We start from the raw sequence: 24,124 nt of genomic DNA, 5'->3' as shown, positions 1-24,124 counted from the left end.
TATTTTTATTATTTTATAATTTTTTTATTTGTTAATAAACAAACTTTTTTTTGAATAAAAGAATCACTTATATTAAAGGACTAAATCAGCCAAAAGAATATCGTTAAGGAATGGAGGTGGACATGCCCACTCCACGAACAGATTCAGACACAACCGCCCGAGCTAGGGTATGAGCTGCTGCATTGGCTGAACGTTTGACAAAAGAGATTGAAACTAATTCTAACTCTTGTAATAACATAGAACATTGTGAAAGAATATCAGAAAGATAGGAATTGCGAGAGATTGGTGATGCTAATACTTGTACTACTGTTAGACAGTCCGTTTAGATAATAATTCGATCAAGATTCCTAGCTTTGATCCAAGATAAGACTTCCTTCAGCGCTATCGCTTCCGCAATTACAGGTTCGAATAATCCATCCAAAGCCCCGTGGTAGGCATAAGTGCACAAACCGTCTGAATTACGGATTAAAAATCCCATTGAACTATAACCCGCCTCCTGAAAGGTTCCGGCGTCCACATTACATGTCTGAAACTCGGTACTGGGCCGTAACCATCGAGAATCTGCTTGCTGAATGCTGGGTTGTGTTCGATTTTTGGCTTCGTGAGCCGATTTCAAATCATTGATCTCCTGCTGTACACGAGCTGCAATGACGCCGGGGCTGCTCTTCCTTCATTGCCACACAGCTTCGTTCCTATGCTTCCATAACAGCCAGACACCCACGACTATCTTCTGCTTTTCCTCCATATTTCCTTCGATCAGCTTTGATTGGAGCCATGTGAGAAAATCCGGAATACTCAATGTTCTTGAGCTATCAAAAATTAACGCCCATGTCTGACCGGAGATTTCACAATCGGCAAACAAGTGATGTTCACTTTCATCAGCACCAGAACATATTGGGCAGATATTAGGATGAGTACTGTGAAGGATAGCCAGATTGTGCATTGTGGGTAGACTTTGTGAAAGCACACGCCAAATGTAATTTTTAATTTTAGGAGTAACTGATAAACGCCAAATCTGATTCCAGTAACATCTCCTAGTCGGTTCTGACTCATTGTTTGCCCCTGAACTTACTCGATAGCCACTTTTCACTATGTAGATTCCTTTACTTTCCGGTCGCCAAAACCATTCATCATCCCACCCCCTAACTCCTCTTGGGACAGATAGAATCAACTGCTGGTCTCGTTGATTGAAATTGGCTCGTATTAGATCTTTATCCCATCTTTCGTCGTTCAAAAGTAAGTCGTGCACCATGTTGGTTGGGAAGTTGGGAGTGATGGCACTACTCGAATTTGGATTATGTGTGTCGGGCAACCAGGGGTTGTCCCAAATATGAGTTGAGCTCCCATTACCTTTCTTGCACCGCAGACCTTACAAAAGTAAATCAAGACCAGCAAGGATGCTTCTCCATACATAGGAGGTTTGATGTTCCTCCATCCCTGTTTAGCAAGTAGAGCGATATTGAACTGTTTGATGTTCCGAAAGCCCAAACCACCCTGACATTTAGGACGACATAGTCGTGACCACTAATGCCCGAGTTATTCCACCAGAATCTGTTAAGCATTTTGTTGATGTCATTGCAGAATTGGTCGGTCATTATGAACACAATGATAAAGGTGGGTATAGACTGAAGCACTACTTTAATTAAAATCTCTTTTCCTGCTCGAGAAAGAAATTTTTCTTTCCAGTTATGAATTCTCTTCCAGATTCGCTCCTTAATGTGCCCCAAAGCGCGTGACTTACTTCTTCCAACAATGATAGGCGCTCCAAGATATAGCCCCAAGTTCGTTACCTCATTCACCCCACCAAAGTTGAGATCGCTTCTTTTGTCGTCGAACCTAACCCTTTACTGAATATCAGGGAAGATTTCTGATAATTTATTTTCTATCCGGAGGCCGCTTCATACTTTTGGAGGCAATGAAGGATAGTGGCTGCTTCTGATAAATTAGATCTGAAAAATAGAAAACTATCGTCAGCGAAAAATAAGTGTGAGACCATGGGCGGTGATCTTGCTACTTTACAACCATGTATAGACCATGCATTTTCTTTGGCTTTGAGTAAAGCCGATAGGCCTTCTGCACAGATGAAAAAAGGAATGGTGACAAAGGATCCCCCTGATGGAGACCATGGCTAGGAGTGATGATTCCACTAGTTTGCCCTGCAGAATTTTGTATGAAACTGAGTTAACGCACATGTTAATAAACAAACTATTATGCAAATGTAACTAAAATATATATTATATCATTCGTCTAAAAGTAATTATGTAGAATGTTTTAATATAAAAAAAACATGTATATTTTTAACATATATCATTATAAATGTGTCAATAATAAACATCAACAAAGCAATCTCAACACCCAAAACTTCAAGACTTAATTTGTTTTTTTTAATAATAAGACACCACATTTCTTAAAATATAATTTTAATGAGTTTTATAATGGAGGGTCAAATCTTATCAAGGTAGTCAAATGTGTTAAGGGTTAACTGTCATTCAATTAGATATTAAATATTTAAGTAATAAGAAATTAGTTATTAACATAAATAAGAAATTAGCCAGGACGATGTGGTAGTATTCCCTGTCATCGATGTAGAGACTGACTAAACTAGATTCCATCAGGATTGAACAATGTAAGGATAAGACAATGAATATAGCACGGGCAAAACGATGAGAAAGAAAAAGCTGCGGAAGTGAAATATAGCAAGTTAAGTTTATGAAAGGCGGTTGCAAAAAACATTCTTACCTAAAAAATATAAACACTCTTATGGAGAAGAGACAAACAACATATATATATAACAAATTTAGTTGTTAATATTTAATAAAAGAAATTAAACTATATTAATAACACCTTACAAATCTTTTAACATAATTAATATTTAGAATGTACAATCTAATTTTTTCGTGGGATTTTTTTTTGAAAAATGTACAATCTAATATTTAAATAATTGTAAATCAAGGTCTTTCTTATGGTCAGGTTCTTTTATTATATAAGAATAAAATAGATTCGGATTTAAACCGTTACGAAGTAAATTTCTATTAATATATTATTTTAGTGGGCAAGTTTCAATCTTATATCAAAAAAAATTAAGTTTGCTTGTGCTTTTTTTATTCCATGTATATCCGACGAAGGTGGTATCTGGTAACGATATCTTCGTCTTTTGCTCACCTAAAGCTTAGGTCAGTTGTGCCTGTGTATTAGAACCAGGGATGCCAACACTTAAATACTACCCATAGGTAGGGTCAATCTCAAACTCTTATCACATTTTCCTAATCCATAACTTGTTTGCATCTCATACCCGTCACATTTAATTCGGGGTACAATTACCCGTTAATCAATAAATAAAACAAAAAATATTACAAATTCAACAAAGTATAAATTTAATAATCATCCAGCTAAAAGTTGAACAAATTGAACCTTAATCAATAAGAATAAATTATGTTTAATGATATCATTCAATGGTTAAAAAACAAAAAGTTTGGGTTTGGATCTCACATCTTAGATCTAAAAAGCAATGAGATTTTTTAATATATAAAAGATTTATAACGGGTACACTGTGGGTATTCTCATATATGTTTGATACTAGTTTCATACACTTTTATATATGATACGAATAGTCCTATTATAATCTGGTAGTTTCGGGTACTCATGGATACAGTACCAGTTATCAATCCTAATCAGAACCTACAAACCCTATGAATATAACTACGCAGGAAGTACACCGCCCAATCAGATACTACTATATGATGGTAACTTTCTATTTCAAGGCTTGTTTTCATACTAGGGATGGTAACGGGTAGAGTACTTGCGAATACTGTAAATCTCAAAGGCTTATCCGATTATTTTTTAATTACCCGTACCCGTCCTTTCAGTTAATAATCAATAAATAAAACAAAAAATATTACAAATTTAACAAACTATAAATTTAATAAATTATCCATCTAAAAATTTATAAAATTGAACCCTAATCAATAAAAATAAAGTAATTTAGTGGTATCACTCAATGGTTAAAGAACAAAATGACGATGTTGAAATATAACGTCATAACTGGTCTACTTCTTCTCACCTGGCCCTAAAAAAATAAAAACATTTATCTTGAAATTGAAAGTGAAAGATTCTCTGCTGTATTTCATATTTCTACCTTACAAAAGACCGTCTCAGCCTCCGTCTTTCTCCATCAGCTCATCCAAAAAACGTTCCAGGCTCTCAAACTCAGCCCTCTGCTTCTTCTTCTTCATCAATGGCGCTTCGTAAATTGTTCTCGAAGCGTCTCTCAGGAAGTTACACGGCAGTGTCTCTTCAACATTCTCCAATCTCTTCCCCTGCCTCATTACAACAGTACCCCCAAATGCAGCCAAATCAAACTTCCACAAAGAGTATCTCAACTCGCCGGAATCCACAGAGAGAGGATTTTTCTGTCGTTTCCTTCATCGAAGATCAATTAACGAGCTGCCTAAGTTCCTTTCCATGCATGTCGAGGAGAAGCTGAAGGAGAGACTCAAAAGCATCACTGGAGATTGAATCCGAGTCGATGGACTAGTTCTTTCGACTCCGGCGAAGGAATCAGAGGCTATAGATCTAAATCGTTTCAGAATATCGGTTGAAGAAGCCAGGAAAATCTTGAGACTGTCTCACATGGAGAAGTTGAAATTGAAGCTTAGGCAAATTCCCGAAAGCTCAATTCAATATCATGAGTTCGTTCAGATCTGTGTTGAGGAGTGTGGAAACGAAATCGAAGGTGTTGAGTTTGCTAAGAAGTTGGATCAGTGTGGAAATGTGATCGTTCTTGGGAGTATTGTGTTCCTCCGCCCGGAGCAGGTATAACTGGTTATTGTTTTGTTTCAATTTTTAATTTAGATGTTCTTAATTTTAATGGTGATATTAACAGGATTTTGTGATTCAATTAATCATATGAGTGCTGGTTCGGCCGAAGAAAGGCGGAAGAAGAAAATAAGTAGTCATGCATAATAGGTTCGACTTAGACATTCAATATTGGCCAAGCAGAGCATAGTAGTTTGGATTCTGCACAGATATCTGTTTTAAAACCACAAACATAATGACAGATTTTTGGAAACTGATACATGCACAAGTGGATTTTTTTGGATAAAGATAAAATTTATTTTTTAAAACTAGATCAAAATAATATGTACTAATATTAGGAACTAGGCTTAATGCCAATTTAGATATTGATAGCAAAACGTGACCCGTTATTCATATTATTCAGTTAAGATCTTTCAATTGTATATAGAGAGAGAAGCCAGAACTTAATGGATTAATATGAATGATGTGTCACATTTCGTTATCGAGCCTAAATTGGTACTCTCTTTTAAACGTTAAACCTGCATTAGTGCTATTTTGTACATGAAGTCTATATTTATACTTCCCCAAAAACTTTAAGTCTAGTTTAATACGTTTTCCCTGAACTTATATATTACTTAAAATAAGTTAATAGTCAATTTTTCTGAGACTAAAAATATATTAAACTTAGAAACTAACATGTTTCAACAGAAAAGAGCCATCAATTATTAGAAACCATGTTAATTTGACCATAAAATGACAACATAAAAAACTCAATTATGTTTGAAATATTTCACTCCAAATGAAATGTGTCTCTAATGACATGTTGTAGTTAATCCTTATCTCATGTCTAATAAAAGGCTGCAAGTGGCTTTCATGCAATCCTCTTAGGTGCACTTGATTCCCTCCTAACAAACAAACAAATATAAAATTATGCTGTTCTGATTAACCACATTAAAACATTTTATTTTCTATGTTTGAGAGGTGGCTAAATCAATTCAGAACATAATTACCCAGTCAATAGTATATCCTGCTGACTCAAAAGAGAGCAATTGAAAGAAATGGAGCAGCAAAAGGCCATGATTGACAAAAAGGCTCGAGCCCAGGTTCGAGCAGAGCTATATTGTGGACTTGGGTTCTTAATGGTTCAAACACTTGGGTTTATGAGGCTAACATTTTGGGAACTCAGCTGGGATGTTATGGAACCCATTTGTTATTTTGTAACCTCAATTCACTTTGGCCTTGCATATATGTTCTTCCTGAGAACCTCCATTGAGCCTTCCTTTGAGGGCTATTTCCAGCGCGGATTCAAGACAAAGCAGAAGAAACTTATGGAAATTCATAATTTTGATCTTCGTAAATATAATGAACTCCGAAAAGCTTTTTATCCGGACCAGGACTACAACTTTCCTTACTCCCATTTTTATAAGCCTGGAAACGGAGTGTGAGCCCATTAATGGACATAATAATAATGTATCCAGTAATGAAAATGCTAGAAAGACAAAAAAAAAAAATTGGTTATAGTTTACAAGTACATACACCTGTGGATGACAAGTTTTTCCATTTAGTTGAAAGTTTTAGTCCACTTGGTGTAGTAGCAAGATATAACAGTAAAGAATAATAAATGAATACATGTTATGTACATGTAATTATTAGGATGGGTTTATGAGTTCCTTTTTTAATAGCATTTTGTTACCATTAACAGGTCCATTTAGTTTACCTCCTCTATGATGTTGTTGTTGGTAAATCAAACAGGAGGTATGTAACGAAGCCCAGAACTCTCATTTTTAATCTAAAAAGGTAAACATGGGGAGAAAATAGGATAACAAAGACTCTGAGATATACAATCAGATATGTAACAACATTTCCTAAACTACCAACATTCTGCATAGAAATAGAAATATTTTTAAACCAAGGTAAAAAAGAAAATAACATGACTCATAACCAAATAAGAATTCAAGCGAGAAACTAAAATTGGAGAATCTCTTGTAGAAGCTGTACAAGCTAAGATAGATGGAAAAAAATGGTGTAGAAACTTATTGAATTAATTGGGAATTGATACATATTGTTTCTACTCTAAACAACAAAATAACTTAGAGAACATCATAGGAATTTCAAAGAAAATGGATAAGGTCAACACACAAACAAAAGGACAAAATACGACAACAATCTCACCTATCAACCTACAATTGTCTGGCATTAGGGAAAGCAATGATGATACAATTAAGAGATAAGTAAAACAATACAACACATTACAAAGAGAGATGAGTCTCAGGTCTTTCATTAAATCTGGAGCCTTACATTTTTCGACTAAAACAATAATGGTGTCATTTAAATTAGCAGGAAATTCACCTCCCAAGCTAACTCGAATAAGCACTAAAGATATCACGACCAATGCAATGCCAAAAATGCTGATAAAATCCCGGATTGAGTCTATCAGGCCTCGGGGATTTATCAGATTGCATCTAAAACACTGTAGTCTTAAATTCTTCATAAATAAAAGGGGGCAACAAGACCATGATTCATATTATCAGAAATAGATTGGGGTAAAACATTTAATGTATCAGCAAACAAAGTATGAAAATTACAAACATGATTACTCTACTCGCCTAGGTCCTCAATCACCCTCTTTTCGTCATCCCTGAGAGCTGTATTAGGATTCTATTTCCGTCGTGCTTTAATGCAAGAGTGATAAAATTTTGTAATGAGGTCACCATCTGTAAGCCAAAACACCTTCGCCCACTGCCGCCAAAAATTTTCCTCCTGTTCAAGGAGGAGATTCAACTGTTGTTTTGATGCTAGAACCTGTGACACTGACTCTACATCCTCCTCATCACTAAGCTTGCTAATCAGGCCCTTCAATACTCATTCCCTCTTCAAAAACCAACTTTGATGTTCAGAATGAAGAGAGAGATGCGACTCTAGTATTTTTTATGTTGGTTCGTTGTGTCTCTCAACTCTAGGGGTCGTGCTTCTCTAAGGGGGACAATTAAAGAAGAATGAAGAGAGAGATTAAGTTCATTTAAATGGTTTACTGCTTCTGTTGCCGATTAATTATTTATGTTCTTTGTATTTTCAGCATAATATGTTTTTTCTAATTTCTTTTCCCAAAATTACAATGAAACTTGTTCTGTTTCATCTGGAACAGCAAGGGAAGTATATAGAAATAATTTTGTGACCCAAGTGTTATCTCGATATCAACTAGTAGTAAATTAGGCAGTAAATGTAACAATATTGATTAATTTCGTTTTCTTTCACAACCTTACAAACCATTTTGTTGTTATTATTTATCTCAATCTCGATCTCATTAATCTTTATAATTATCTTCATTTCTTCATTTTTGTTTGGTTTAATATATCGTCTGCATCTTGAATTCGTCCAAAAAAACTTGATGTTTGTTTTATTTTTGACATATGATATATTAAACCAAAAAAAAAGCAAAAAAAAAATGAAAAAATGAAGATAATTATAAAAATTCACAATAATGAGATTGAGATAAAGAATGAGAACAAGAAAATGGTTTGTAAGATTATGATAGAGAACGAAATGAATCCATATTATTACATGCACATCTCCAGATAGCAATTTTCGTGTTTGCACCCGCACACACCATACAAGACAAGCTAAGCTAACATTATTTTGCAAGAAAACTAAAGTATCTACCACCATTATTTTGTGACCCAAGTTTGTGAAAAAAAAAATTGTATCACTAATTACATGGAATGGTCCAATCTCTTTTATTGCTCCATATCCCAAAGATGAGCACCCACGTCGTGCATAAGACAACTCAGTTCATTATGTACTTTATTAAACGGATCGAATATTGTCTAATTTATTCCCAAAAAAAACAAAGAATTCTAATTACTTGCCACTTTAAATGTGCATTATAAATTCAATACGGCATTCGATAATGAGTTAGCGAATATACCTTTCATACTTTAATACTAAAACACAACGATGCATTCATTTCTGATGCAACTCTCATAATGAGTTAGCCAATATGTCTCTCATTGTCACCCGAAAACAATATATGCTCAAAGGAATGTTAATAACGATTTTCAAAGTTTTCTTAAAATTAAATCTACCATTGTATAAACAACTCAAAGCATTTATAAGGGTCATTATTTACAAATGCAGATCTCAGGTCTCTTAAAATCAAATACACCAGCGCCATCAATTAAGATAAAACATGTATCTCCAATTTCAGATCTGAAATCAAACACAACAAATTTGAATCGAAACTTAATTTGAATTAAAACATTGAGCTGTTATTCTATTTTTCCCTTTGATGAAAAGATCAATTACAATTAATGATGTATAATATGAAAAATTGGAGAGAACCGCTTTAGTGTACAAACACAAAGGAGTAACACACAAAACAAATAGATTATAAATTACATTAATGCATAAACAACAAATAAATACCAACAATTTGTAAACATCATTTTATTGGCATTTATTAATTGGCTTAGAAATTGACAATTGTTTACTAAAAGCTATTGGAGTGTTAGTGTATTTTTGACCCACTCTGGCACTTGTCTAAGATTACAACAAGATAGGCATGTTTCAATACCAAGATAGTCACTTTTCAATATACTTTTGGTAGGAAGTTCATTGATTTGAGATGAATTACACACATGGTCCTTAGACTTTAGCCTCACTTTCTTTACATGCCTTAACTTTCAAAACCAACATAAAATTACCTAAATTTTAACCCTTGCTAACATAAAATTATCTTATTATAGTAAACGATCCAAATATAAAAAGAATTAAAATATAATGAGACATTGTACATATAGTTTATTAACAATAATAATAAGAAAATAATCCAATTGTTCATACTTGAGATTCCGTCTAGCATTCCATTCTTGAAGTATATAGACAAATCGTTGTGCTTTTTTGGTTTGAGGACAATATTCTAATAAATAGTGGTCACTCAAGCCCCTAGAGTCATTACTGCTCTTATATTTTACATATCCAAGTCCAAAGCAACATCAAGTAAATAGAAAGCATATATTTTAGTAGTACTAATAATGTAATTCCGAAGATAATAATGCCTGAAACTCATTCACTAGAGATTTAAAGAGAAAAGATTCAAATTGTCATTCTTCACATTCCCTCTAGCATTCCATCAGTGAAGTTAGCCATAAAATGGTTGTGCTTTTTTGTTTGAGGGCAACTCCCTCTATCATTCAATTAAAGAAGGTACCTCTAAAATGTGGAGCATCAATAGGACCAGGCAGGTTAAATGTGATTGAACTACGCATGAAGGGCTAAAATTTTTGGCCAACATTATGAATATTTTCGAATACAACTCTACAGACTTCTCACCTGTTGTGGTCGGGCCTTTTATATGAACTCTACCATCAATGTCCACAGTGAAATCATCTGCAGTAAATGAACAATAATCTACACCATAAGCTTATTAATCGCACGTCTCATAATAGAGTAAAACCTCTATAAATTAATAACGTTGGAATCATGAAATTTTATTAATTTATAGAGGTATTAATTTATCGAGTATAAAATTAGTGATCTGGCCGAAGTCGGGACCAAAAAATTATTATTTTAAAGAGGTTATTAATTTATCGAGTATTAATTTATGAAGGTTTTACTGAGATATATCTTTTTTTTAAAAGAAGGTTGTGTTAGAAATCTTACTTTTTATCTGCTTTTTTGAGTGTCAAGTCTATAATTACTCTCCTTATCTATCATTTGGGGGTTGTATTAGTTGATTTTGATATTCAAAATTTTGTTTTCATTAAAAGAAACTTAAGCTCTCTTATTGAGGCTAGCATAGATTCGGTTGTTAAAAGTTGCTAGGTTTGTTAAACTTAAGCTAATGTTCATGCTTGTCGATTATTTAAGTAATTATACAAACTCACATACCCTAATGTGTAGGGCATCGCATTGGTACTCTTAATAACTTTTTCTAAACATTCCTTTTTTCTTATATATGCATAAATGGTTTTTATTAGGACCCACCAACCAAAGATGCATCTAAACAACAAAAGATCCCTAAAATGACTTTAATTTATTTAAGATCATAAACTGATCACAAAACAAATAGTACTTAATCATCCATTTTAACAACAAAATTAAGCAATCAACAAGACCAACTGTTGTGAAACATAAAGTTCGTCATTTTCCATTTAAATAATGCAAATTTAGCCGTACCAAGGGTAACATAAAAAAAAAATTAGTAATTCAAAACCTCAACTTACTTTAGCCTCTCGGAATGGATTTTTTAGCAGGCAACATTCTGCAATCAATGCTAGAATATACTATTCTTTCTTTGTTTCTTCAATATCATTTTTTCTGCACAAAATTAACTAAGTTAAAATCATCCACTGAAAAAAAGCAGCAACAACCAAATATGGAAACTTGAGAAGACAAAAATAACAAAGTCCATACCAAAAGAAATTTGAAAGCCATACATACATATAAATTACAACATTACAAACACAAACTAAAAACGAATCCAAGGAATTTGCATACACAATTTTGAATCACATCAAATGAATATATATACAAGTTAGGAGAGAGTAGACTTACATTTCCTGGCGCACGCAGAGCAACGGCACTTCTGGAAATGCAAGCTACTATTGATTTGATGACTGAGAGAGAAAGAATTGGTTCAATTTTTTAAGCAAATACAACTGAAGATCAGTGTGATTGATAGAAATAGAGAATAAAAGTGACTTTCTTAATAGAAGGAGACAATGATTTGAGAGAGCGGCACAAATATAAGATTTGGGAAGCTAGGGTTTCTTTGGAGGATTGGTTTTCTTTATATATGATATTTGAGAGGATATTTTTGTCCAGTAAAATTATATGCTAAGGTTATACATTGTTTAAGATTAGATTTGTAAATAAGTTTTATCTATTATGGATTTTGTGCAGAAATCATTTTCTTTATATATTTCTAAATTTAAGAATAATATTTCTTATTGAATTTAATAGATACAGAAGGCATTTGGCGAACTCTGGAGCTTGCGGTAGATGTAGAGACCATGTTGAATCGTTGTGCCACGCTCTTAGGGATTGCCCTAAGAGTGAAGAGGTTTGGAAGAAAATTCTCCCTCATCATACTTTCTCTTCCTTCATGTCCCATTCTGTGAACGACTGGTTCTCAGATGGTATTAGGGGGAAGTTATTGTCTTATATGGAGCATGGGGACATTTTCTTTGCCATTATCTGTCATCAAGTGTGGAAATGGAGGAACGAGGAGATTTTTGATAATAAAGCTGTGCTTTTGCTTAACTTAGCTGAGTTCTTCTTGAAGAAACTCTCCGATAGTTTCAAAGGTGAGTCCCTTGCCAGATCTTCCCCGAGTAGTGATGTCCACCTCGTGAGCTGGAGCAGGCCGAGAGAGGGGGTTGTGAAGCTGAATACTGATGGTTCCTGCCTCAGTAATTGTAAGATTGCTGCCGGAGGTGTTCTTAGGGATGCGGTAGGCGCTTGGCTTTCTGGGTTTACCCAGAATTTGGGTTTGGGTTCTTCCTTCTCTGCGGAGCTCTGGGGCATTCTCTCTAGGATCCAGCTGGCGATTAGGCTGGGTGTTAAGAGGCTTTCTGTGGAGTCAGATAACTTGGAGGCCATCAATATGATTTTGGGTAGTCATGCCATGGGTCTTCATAGCCGCAACCTTATTAAAGCTATTAAGAGGCTTAGCCCCTCATTTGATATCCTTGAGTTCAGCCACATTTTCCGGGAGCAGAACCGTGTTGCAGATCACTTGGCGGTGGCAAGCCATGAGGGGGTGTTAGGTGTTTCTACCCTTACCGTTCCCCTATCGCTCTTTCTCCTCTTCTTTTAGAGGATAGGATTTGGGTTAGCTTTCCTAGGCTAATCCCGGTGTAGTTGCTTGTTTTGCTTTGCTTTCCTTTCCTTTTCTACCAAAAAAAAATAGATTTTTATAAATTCCCTTCATCAACATTTTGAAAGTGTTTTTTCATATTTAACCTTAATGTATGAAATAGTGCAAATTCAATCTTAACGTTTTCAAACAATATAAATTTTAGTGTTACCTTACTGAAAATTTGAAAATGCTAGTTGTTTCCTACATTTTTTATTGGTTATTACTAACTCCTAACTGTAGGAGTTCCCGTACTTCCCCCACTAAATCTCCGTGGTGACCCTAAATTTTATATGAGAAGTATATAAAATATGTTATAACTGTATTAAGTGAGAATTCAAAATTAAAATTTAACTTTATTATCTAAGTGGGAAATAAAAAAAAAATTACCTTGTATTATATGTGTGGAGCATTTATTTTTTCTATTGACATTTGACAATGCCAGTATTAAGCAAGGACCACTATGGGAGCTCAAACCAAGGACCTAAACCAATGTCCACAACAACTCTCCTAACTTATGGAGAATTTGCCCCACATTTCAGTGAGTTTTCTTCAATCATAACTCCAATTTCAGACTAAAATAGGCAAGCTATGACTTGCTGCTGCAAAGGAGTTTAGCTAGCCAAGGTTGGAGTAAACATGAGGAGTGAGGGGCAAACTTGATAAATGAGAAAGAAATGAAACTTGGCGATGATAAATTGTAAACTTTTTAAGGTAAAAATTATCATTAATTTTTTTATTCTAGGTCTCTTGTGAAATGAATTGATTTATTTTGCAGACTGAGGTAAACCATCAGACTAAACCCAATATGTTTTTATGTAAAAAAGCTTAACCCAACCCTGACCTAGACCGTTATTAATTTAGGTGGACTATGACTAAAAATCACATGCTAATTAAATCCATCCATATAACCCAATCTAAGTATATATATAATTTTTAATAAGAAAAAATAAAATTTACTAATTAATATTAGGCGTAAAATTCAATTCAACCCCTCTTCTATACTTCAGTTTTCAATTGAATTCTTAATCTATTCAAATCATCAAATAAGTCCTCTTATATTAAAACAGATAACCTCTTGACAAACAAAAAGGCCTAATGCTTTCTCAGCCCTCTTAACTTGTCCAAATTGATCATTTTACCCCCTCAACTTATCGAATATCATATTTACCTCATTAACTCCATAAAAGTGTTATTTCTCACCTCCTCAACTTGTCCACTCACCACATCAACTCATATAATGTCCTATTTACCCCCTTAACTCCATAAAAATGGTATTTTTCACCCCTTACAATCCGTTATCGAGATCTAAATTGATAACATTTTTTAAACGTTAAACCTATATTTATGAGATTTTGTACGTGGAACCTAAATTGATACTTTCCCAAAAACCATAGACCTATTTTGGTACCTTATCCCTACATATAATATCTTTAACTTGTTTATATTAATGTTCTTCTTATTTGTATCTTTTATTCATTCTTTCTCTTTTTAACTTTTTTGCCTAGTTAAATTTTGATTAGCTAATTATTGTATAAAATATTATTGTAATAAACACATGAAGGGTCAATATAATTATCAAATTAAAACAAAATAAAAATTTGATATTAAAAAAATATACCTTCAAACTCATTTGAATAAGTCATATTAATTTTACACTACAAAGTGTAAGAAATATCATTTTTATGGAGTTAAAGGGGATAAATAGGATCATAAGAGGTGAGAAATACCACTTTTATGTAGTTAAGAGGGTAAATATGACATTCGATGAGTTGAGCAGGGGTAAAATGACAAATTTGAACAAGTTAAGAGGGTGAGAAATATCATTTTTATGGAGTTAAGGGGGTAAATAAGACATTCAATGAGTTGGAGAGGTAAAATGACCAATTTAGGCAAGTTAAAGGGGCTGGAGAAGCATTAAGCCCAAATAAAGAAGAGAACTTCTTAACAAACAATGGTTAAACAACAACTAATTATAGAAGCAATTCATATTAATTAGGTATAAGGTAACAAACTGGTCTTAAGTTTTTTATGAAGTATTAATTTGGCCTGATGTATAAAATAACGCATTTTAGTTTACAATTTATTTTAGTATGAGAATAGAAAAAAAGGGTTAAGGTGTAAAAATGCCCCTTACGTTTTGGGTCATTATCAATTTTACCCATAACGTCTAAAATGGTGCAATTTTACCCCTAACGTTTGTAGCCAAGAGTAATTTTACCTCTAACGTTGATAATTTGGGTCAATTTTAGACAATATTTTATACAAATTGCATATCAATTCATTTTAAAAAATGATTTCATGTTTTTTGTAATTTAATAATAGTATTGGAGATTAATATTTATAAATTCGGTTTTTTTTTTGAATTTTTTTTGTCTAATTCATAAAAAAGACAATATATTTTTTTTATTTTTTTATTTTTTTCACATCCCAACATATGTATGTGATTTGTTATTGATAAATGCCGCACGTGGGAAGTGTAGATGACAAGATTCATGACCGAGAAGACAGTTTGATGAATTATTTCTTTAATTGACCCAATTTATCAACGTTGGGGTAAAATTACTCTTAGCTTCCAACGTTAAGTGTAAAACTGCACGATTTTAGACGTTTGTGGTAAAATTGGACCCAAAACGTTAGGGGTATTTTTTCACCTTAACCAAAAAACAATATCAACTTTGGAGATGCAAGGAATCAAAGCTTGTGCCTCTCCCATACAAAGCTAGTGTTGTACATTCTCATCAGTTTGCTTTCTACAAAAATATATATTTAAGTTGTCTTGATGATTAATTTATGTATCCAAAAATATAAATTTTCCATAAAATAATGACTTAATACATCACCCGCCTCTTTTACTTGTCTAAAAAAACCAATTATTCCCTACACTTCTATGTTGTCCAATTTAGTTACTGAATCGGTTTAAAGTCATCTATTAAGCCACTAAAAACCACGTCGTGAAGTAATGGGCGATTTTGAAAATATTAAAATGCGTACACTTTAAGAAAGTTTTGAAATCTAATAATAATTTTAAGAAAGTTGAGTGACTAATAAAAACTTCCAAAGAGTTAATTGGTTAATTTAAAATAAATATAATGTTTTCAAAGAAAAAGTTAACATAATTTATTAAGACCTAAATTAATGGGAAAATTACACAGAAATTCATCTTTTAAAATCTATTTGCAACTATGTCAAGTCATAATTTTAGATTATGTCAAACTAATAAAATCAGTGCTTTTAATATATTTTAAGGATTGAAATTTATAAATTAGAAGTTCAAAATATATTTTCTAGGGTTTGTGATTTATGAATTGTAGTTTAGAATTTTTAAATTATAGTATAAAATCATAATATATAGAAAATAATGAGATATTAAGAATTAAGTTTTGTAATATTAAGAATTAATTGTGTTAAAAGCAGAATCCAACCCAACAAGGTTTTTATAGTCTTCTAGATTGTTTAGTTGGGGTTGCTTGAACTCCCTAAAGATCTAGACATTCTACTATATTTGGTGCGCTTTCTTCAACTCCAGCCGCCGCAGCCATCTTCTACCACTGTGATTAGAAAGAGAGAGGTTTGAGTGGGATCTCGATCAAAACCCATTTCGATTGACGATTTTCCCATAGTAAAATGGCAATGAAGAGGAGAATGCCGCCGCGCTCTCTTAGTTTGAAGAGTAAGGGTTTGGTATCTCTAATTCATTTTCATTTACCAGTTTGCTTTCTCTTCTTTCATGATTTGGGAATTCCACGATGAGTCTTCTTCCAATCTTTACACTTGTGATAACATCAAGATATTCTCCACGGGATCAAAGAGGATATTTACCAAAACGACAGCGTATTGGGAGCGCCAGGGAAGCAATGGCGTATCAAGCAAGTCATTCGAGTGGCGGATCACCTAGACTCTGCCATATGAGATCCGTAGTCAAAACTACGTGAGACCCGCCATCATGCCTCGATCCGCCTAGCGAACGGTTGAGCCGATCCCCATAAAGACAATTAATGGACCGTTAATGAGCTCACTGCCATACTTAAAGGAGATCCGTAACCGCCATTAATGAGGCATTAATGGAGACTTTCTGGTTACTGGGAGTTACGATCATATGACTATAAATAGCTTGCACCCCAAGCTATTGAGGTACACATTCATTCTCTCTCTTAAACCCTACCTTGTCAATATAGTTTATTCTCCCTTTTCCATACTGACTTTGGCATCGGAGCTTCCCCCTGTCGAAACCAACGACGCCCCCACAGGGAAGGAAGTTAATCGGAAATTCATCATTGGTTATCAATTGGTGCGGTGAAGGTGAAATCCTAACTTAATAAGGATTTCGTTCACGTTTTAAACATGACAAGCGGAGGGTCCAATCCCTCAACAGGAACAGAAATACCACCCGTAACACCATCAACTAATCCCGTTACGAACACTGGCCGTGTTGATCCCGATGCACCAACCGTGCATTGAGAAGGGAGCATGTCACCTGACTCTTTCATCGAAATTTGCGCGGGGTCCATCGGAAGAGAACATGGACCCGCCATGGAGAGTCGACTAAGGTCTTACCTGACAGTTCCCCCATTCAACCTCCATCGTCCTCCTCCAGCTCCTACACCATCACAATGGCAGAATACTCTCATAGGACCCAATGCTCGTGACTCGTCGTATTTTCTTTCTCACCATGCAGACTCCACAGTTGTTAATCCAGTGCTCCCCAGTAGCCAACCGTTGAATCGAAGGCTGTTTTCTGAGATACCAGAAGGGAGTCAAAGGAATGATCCAGCTCTTCCTAGGGGCACCGCAAACCCTGGGATCACCATTGGCGGTCAGGAGGGTCAGAGGCACAAGAAACGTAAGAAGACGCATGGAAAGGAGCGATCTCAATCCCCTTCTCGCCCTGAGCGTAGATCATCCCGGCGAGGTAGATCTCCTCCAACATCTAACCGAAGGAGAAGCGAGCGGCAAGCTAGGTCACCTCGACAGGATAGGCAACATCCGCTGCCAAACCAAGGAGAAAATAGGCGAGCTCCTCCAGGCGGACGTGGCGGAGGTGGTAGAAGGTCACCATCAGATCCATCCTCCGATTCTAGCTCTTCGTCTTCTCAGAGTAGACCTCCGAGCAAAAGGCGTCCTAGGGAGGATCGAGGTACTATCGCGGAGAAGATCAGAGCCGAGATACGCCGTCAAAACGAGGAGAATGCCAGGCATAACCCATTCGCCAACCGTGATTCGCCTTTCACTGCGTGGATCGAGGCTGAGGAAATTGAGAGGCACTTTAAGATTCCCAACATCCAAGTCTACTCAGTTGAGGATAATCCTGAAGCCCATGCAAGGAAGTACCACATGTTGCTTGGCTTTAGTCGGGCCAGTGAGGCAGTGCTGTGTCGGATGTTCATCACTACGCTGAAAGGTCCTGCCTACGACTGGTTCCAGTCCTTTCCCCCAGGATCGATAGACAGCTGGGATCAGTTAAGTCGAGAATTTTGTGTTGAAACAAAAAGAGAATGAACCCCTTCGGTAGTATGTCGATAATTTCAACAAGTTGTGTATCTGCATTATTGATGTGGATGTCTCCATGGCAGTGGAAGCGCTAGTGAAGAACATGTAAAAGCTTACAAGAGGATCTAATCAGAAACAAACCGAGAAATATGGCAGAGCTGATAGAAAGATGCAAGGATTTCATGGAGGTTGACAACATCCGCAGAGAGTCTGTATCTCCACCCAAGAGAGACAAAGGCGAATCTCGTAGACGGGACAAGGAAAAACTCCCTGATTCATCATCCTGAGGTAGGCGAACAGGATCTAGGAACAAATCCCCTTACATGCCGTCGTTTACACCATTAAATGCCTCCAAAAGTGAAGTGCTAATGTGGATAGAGAACAGCCAGCACAAACGGAGTATTTCATACCCCGAACCAAAAGGAGGGGAGTACACCAACATGGGGAAAAATCCTAAAAATTATTGCAAGTACCACAGGAGGAATGGTCATGAGACGGATGCATGCTGGGAGTTAGCCAGGGAGATAGAAAGGCTTATCGAAAGGGGAAAGTTGGACAGGTTTGTCCAAAATGATAACAAGAAAGGAGACGGTGATAAACCAAGAGATGATCCGAGAAAGAAGGCGAAAGGGGTCATTAATGTCATAGCGGGTGGACTAGGATATCAACCTGCGCTAAAGAAGACAAAAACCACTGCTCTTGACAGGATGTCACTCAACCGCCCTTTCGCGGATGTAGGCCCAGAAGTTTCTCCTCACGCAGATGCTCTGGTCATCACCATGATGGTGGAGGGATGGGAAATGAAAAGAGTAATGATCGAAACTGGCAGTTCATGCAACGTCATTACAAGAGGGGCATTCGCCAAGCTCAAGATCGATCCTATCCAGGTGGAGACCACCATTGTAGACATCCAAGGAGTAACAGGACACACAATCCAGACGAAAGGGCAGGTAATATTGGAATGCGAGTTGGTAGATGAAGATCAAGTCTGGAAGGGAGATCTGGAATTCTCCATTATGGATGGTCAGTTGGCTTATCATGTCATCTTGGGACGGCCTTTCATCTTAGAGGCGGCTGCTCTCATATCCATTCGCCGTTTAACCATGTACATCCCTACTGCCAAGGGAGGAGTAATGGTCAAAGGGAACCAAAGAGGTGCTCAGGAGACATGTTCGGCATCCTTGACGATTCGCCCACAGTCTAAGGATGATGAAGAGGAGGAACTTGTCACAATGGCCCTGGGAGATACAGAGATGTTTCTTATGGCAAATGGAAAGCAGGTACGAATCACTATAGGGCTAAAAGATGAGATTAAGGCAGATATTAAAAAGGTTCTCCTCAAGTCGGAAGATGTCTTCGCATGGAAGGATGAGATCCTTCGAGGGATTAGTCCGGATGTGATTACTCATAAACTTAATATCGCCGAGGACGCGGTCCCGATAGCACAAAAATGGAGGAATCATGGTCCTGAGAGACAGAAGGTGATTGAGGAAGAGATTTCTAAACTCAAGAAGACGGATGCCATTGAGGAAGTAATTTATACGCAATGGCTAGCGAATATTGTGCTAGTCAAGAAGGCAGGCGGATCATACCGTATGTGTATTGATTTCACAGATCTCAATAAAGCTTGTCCTAATGACAACTACCCTTTACCGTGTATTGATATCTTAGTAGATGGAACCGCGGGACACGCCATGTATTCCTTCACTGATGTGAAATCGAGCTATCACCAGATCCCAATGGAGCCATCTGACAGGATCAAAATTTCGTTCGTGACACACCAAGCGACCTATTGCTTGAAGGTCATGCCCTTTGGACTAGAAAATGCAAAGGCAACTTACCAACGGATGATGAATAAAATATTCGAAGGGAGAAAAGGTGTCAACTTTTCTGTCTATGTAGATGATATGATCATCAAGAGTACCACCGTGGAGAAGCATGCAGATGACATAAGGGAAGTCCTTGGGGTCCTTCGGCAGCACAATATTAAATTGAATCCGGAGAAATGCACCTTTGGGGCGACTTATGGAAAATTCCTAGGATTCATGATCATCCAGAAGGGGGTAAGTCCAAACCCAGACAAAATTCAAGCTGTTCTGGATATGAAGACGCCACAAAATGTTAGAGAGGTACAACGTCTTAATGGGCGTATCATCACCTTAGGTAGGTTCATTTCATGCTCAGCTCGTAGATGCCTACCCTTCTATGAAGTGATAAAAAAATAGAAAGCATTTGAATGGAATGAAGATTGTAAGGAAGCTTTCGAAGGAATCAAACGCTTCCTCACGGAACCTCCTCTGATGAGCAGACCATTGAAAGGTGAGAATCTTTACATGTATGTCTCTGTTACAGATAAAGTAGTTTGTACTGTCATGATAAGGGAAAAAGACGGCCATCAGTATCCGATCTATTATGTGAGCAAAGTTCTAAAAGACGCCGAAACACGATATTCAAATTGGATAAGATGGCACTGGCCGTTGTCACCACTTCGATTCGCCTTAGACCTTATTTCCAGGCTCATACAGTCATTGTCCGCATTAGTATACCCATGAGGAAAGTACTGCAAAAGCCAGAGACTTCAGGGAGATTGATGGAATGGGCAATCCACCTGGGTGAGTTTGATGTCCGTTATGAAGGAAGATCAGCCCTGAAAAGCCAAGTCTTGGCAGACTTTGTGAATGAATTCACTGAAGAAGGCGTGAATCTCCCCAAATCTAAGGTTGAAGAATGGACGATGTACACTGATGGGGCTTCTTCCGTTGAAGGTGCAGGGATAGGCATCGTGATCAAAGGGCCACATTATATAAAACTACATTATGCAGCAAAGTTAGACTTTCCTGCAACAAATAACGCAGCGGAGTATGAGGCCTTAATATTGGGGCTACGCCTGTTGAAGGAGATTACACCCAAGCGGATCGTGATCTATAGCGATTCTAAGCTCATGGTCAATCAGGTGATCAAGAACTTTGAAGTGAAAGATGACATCCTGGCCAAATATGTAGAAGAGGTCAAAACGCTACTGAGCTACCTTGAGATCAAGGAAATCAAGTGGGAGATAGTCCATGTGCCTCGGGGATCAAACACAGAAGATGACCATCTCGCTAAACTGGCTTGTAGTAGAGAGTAATGGGCGGACCTACAATGCCCATTCGAAGTCAAGACGGCACCAGCATTTGCCTCAAAAACTGTATCTCTTTTAACGTCCGTTGAAAGCGATTGGAGATCACCCATCCGCCAGTATCTTGTAGATGAAACTTTGCCTCAAGACAAAGAAGAAGTGGACAGTAAGAAAAGCAGCTTATTTCTCCATAATAAATGATTGCCTATACAGAAAATCTTTTGGACATCCCTGGTTGAAGTGTGTCACGACGGAAGAGGGACGACAGATCCTCAAGGAGCTACACGAGGGTACTTGCGGAGCTCATGAAGCATCCGCCTCCATTTTGAACAAGTCTAGACTAGCAGGATTTTATTGGCCCACGACGAAACTTGATGCTTAGAAGCTGGTAGAATCCTGTCACAATTTCTAGGTTCATGCAAAAAAATCTCATACGACTAAGAATCTTCAAAAGCCCATCATCGAAGGGCGACCCTTTGCAGTTTGGGGAATCTTCAAAAAGCCCATCACTGTAATTGGAACTTGAACAGATTCATCTAGTTTGGTGAAGATGTGAGAGTCTTTAGTAATATTGTTAGTGCATCCACTTTGTATTAACCACATATCTTTATTTTCTGTAACAGCTTGACAAGCAACGGACAATTGATCTTCTTCATCTTGAGTCTCTTGACTAGCTACAGCTTGCTGTTGTGGCTTGTTTCTGTAATCATTTTTGGTGTGACCGAATTTGTGACAATAATTGCATTTGGGTTTTCCTTTCCACGAGCAATTTTTCTCCAAATGGTTTGTAAGTTGACATATGCCACAAGGAGGAAATTTCCCTTTCTTGTCTCCGTCTTTGGATTTCCAACTATTTCCCGAATTTTAGCCTCCTTTTCCTTCAGATTTATTTTTTAATTTCAAAGAAGAGGATTTACTTTTGTGTCTGGACTGCAAAGCTTCATCGGAATGAATTTATGCTCGTCTGCAAATTCTTTCTTCATGAGCTTGTAGAGTGCCTAGTACTTCGGTGACTGATGTTTGAGAAAGATAATTGGATTCGATAACGCTGACGACTGAATCAAATTTTTCAGTTAGTGTAATCAAGAGTTTTTGGATAACTCTTTGATCACTAATATCTTCTCCATAATCTCGTAGCTGGTTCACAACTTTATTAACTCTTGACGAGTAGATTTTGATACCTTCGCCATCTTTCATTTTAAGGTTCTCAAAATCTCTCCGAAGAGTTTGGAGCTTGATGTTGCGAACTTTGGCAATCCCTTGAAATTCATCTCTCAATATTTCTCAAGCTTGTTTAGCCGTAGTGGCATTCATGTTTCTTGAAAAAATTGAGTCTGCAACAGCATTGTGAATTTTTGCTAGTGCATCTGCATCTTTCCGAGTCCATTCCTTTTGCTGATCTGGAACCGGCTTGGCGGTGCTGGCTGATTTTGGAGTTGGTTCTTCTTCTGCTGATGGAGAATTTTGTGGAATTCTTTGTTATACAATATCCCACAAATTCGAAGCACGCAGTATGGTTCTGAATTTGATGCTCCCAAAATCATAATTTTCACCGTTGAAAATTGGGACAACGAGTGTTGAGTTGGTGACTGCCATGGAGAGAAATAATATTTTTGCTGGAATTGGTTATTGGGAGTAAAGGGAAATTTTTGATTTAGCCACTTGACCGACTAAGCTCTGATACCACTTGTTGGAGGTATTACGACTAATTTAGCGGAACCAATTTAATTAATCGTAAATCATAAATAATATAACTAGTATTGATAAGTACTTGAAAGAATAGAATTTCATTAACATGAATAAAATGTTCTTTATTTTCATATGTTACATACTCAAACTTCAATCATATATATAGGTGCAATTTCCGTGTAAATGCACAACATTATTCAAACTTGATAAAGTTTTTTCAACTTGCATGTGACCGACAATCCTTTGTGGAGCAGCTCTTCACCTTCATCGAATTCGACATAGTTTGCTGCCTTTTCAAAGTTGGGACAGTTGTATTGGAAGTGCCCGAGCTCGTGACACCTGAAGCATTCGATGGTGGCTTTATTAAAGCTTTGTCTGGTTCTCCCTCTTCCTCTTGAACTATTGCTGCTTCCTCTTGCAAAGTTACTTCTTCCTCTGCCACACCGCCCATAGTTGTAGTCATATTCAACTTTTAGCACTTGTTCTTCAGCTCCCTTACGTCGTACCTTTTGCTCATGCACAAGCAGTGAACTCTGTTAATGTTCGAATTATTTTTTCGACAATCTTGACATCATCCATATCTCCTCCACAATTTCTCATATCGTTTGTTGTGACCATTACCCTTCCAAAGTAGTCAGTTATAGATTCACCCATCTTCATCTCCAAGGTTTCGAACACTCTCCGAAGCCTTTGCAGCTGAGCACGCTTCACCCTTTCATTTCCATGGTACTTTACTTTCATCGACTCCCACATTTGCTTTGCTACTCCTTCTGGGTGATAGTTTTCAAAATAGACTTGTCAATAGCCTGAAACAAATAATTCTTTGCTTTCAGATCTTTGAGCTTTGCTTCATCCAGTGCCTTTTTTTTCTACTGCAGGCAGCATTTCATTATCTCCGGGTTCCTTATAACCCACTTGAATTACACTCAAGAATTCGTTTGAACGAAGCAAGTTTTCCATGACCAAACTCCAATTATCGTAGTCCCCATCAAATTTTGGCACACATGGAGCTGTAAAATTACTTGATTCAGCTGCCATTTCTCACTCCTTTTTTTTCGCACACACTCGTGTTTCACTCCAACTCTAACGTGTTTAATCACTCAATCAGGCCCCTTTCGAAAGCTGTGATACCAATTGTAAAATCAGAAACCTAAAATTACTTATTGCTTTTGAAAATG

General features: G+C 36.6%; 1 long non-coding RNA gene and 1 pseudogene across 1 annotated transcript; one reads left to right on the top strand and one right to left on the bottom strand.

The window, feature by feature from the left end:
• The first annotated feature begins 4,141 nt into the window (after nt 1-4,141).
• Nucleotides 4,142-6,239, top strand: LOC136222533 (calcium uniporter protein 4, mitochondrial-like; annotated as a pseudogene).
• Nucleotides 6,240-7,295: 1,056 nt separating this feature from the next.
• LOC136223813 (uncharacterized) lies at nt 7,296-11,540 on the bottom strand. The gene is made up of 3 exons (XR_010686140.1): nt 11,347-11,540; nt 11,016-11,109; nt 7,296-10,179 (listed from the first exon to the last, which is right to left on the bottom strand). It is a non-coding gene; the product is annotated as an uncharacterized lncRNA (long non-coding RNA).
• Between the last annotated feature and the right edge of the window lie 12,584 nt (nt 11,541-24,124).

Source organism: Euphorbia lathyris, chromosome 3 (assembly GCF_963576675.1).
Source record: "Euphorbia lathyris chromosome 3, ddEupLath1.1, whole genome shotgun sequence".
Taxonomy (NCBI): domain Eukaryota; kingdom Viridiplantae; phylum Streptophyta; class Magnoliopsida; order Malpighiales; family Euphorbiaceae; genus Euphorbia; species Euphorbia lathyris.
The sequence above is the reverse complement of the archived record's forward strand: the minus strand, read 5'-3'. Positions and strand labels throughout refer to the sequence as shown.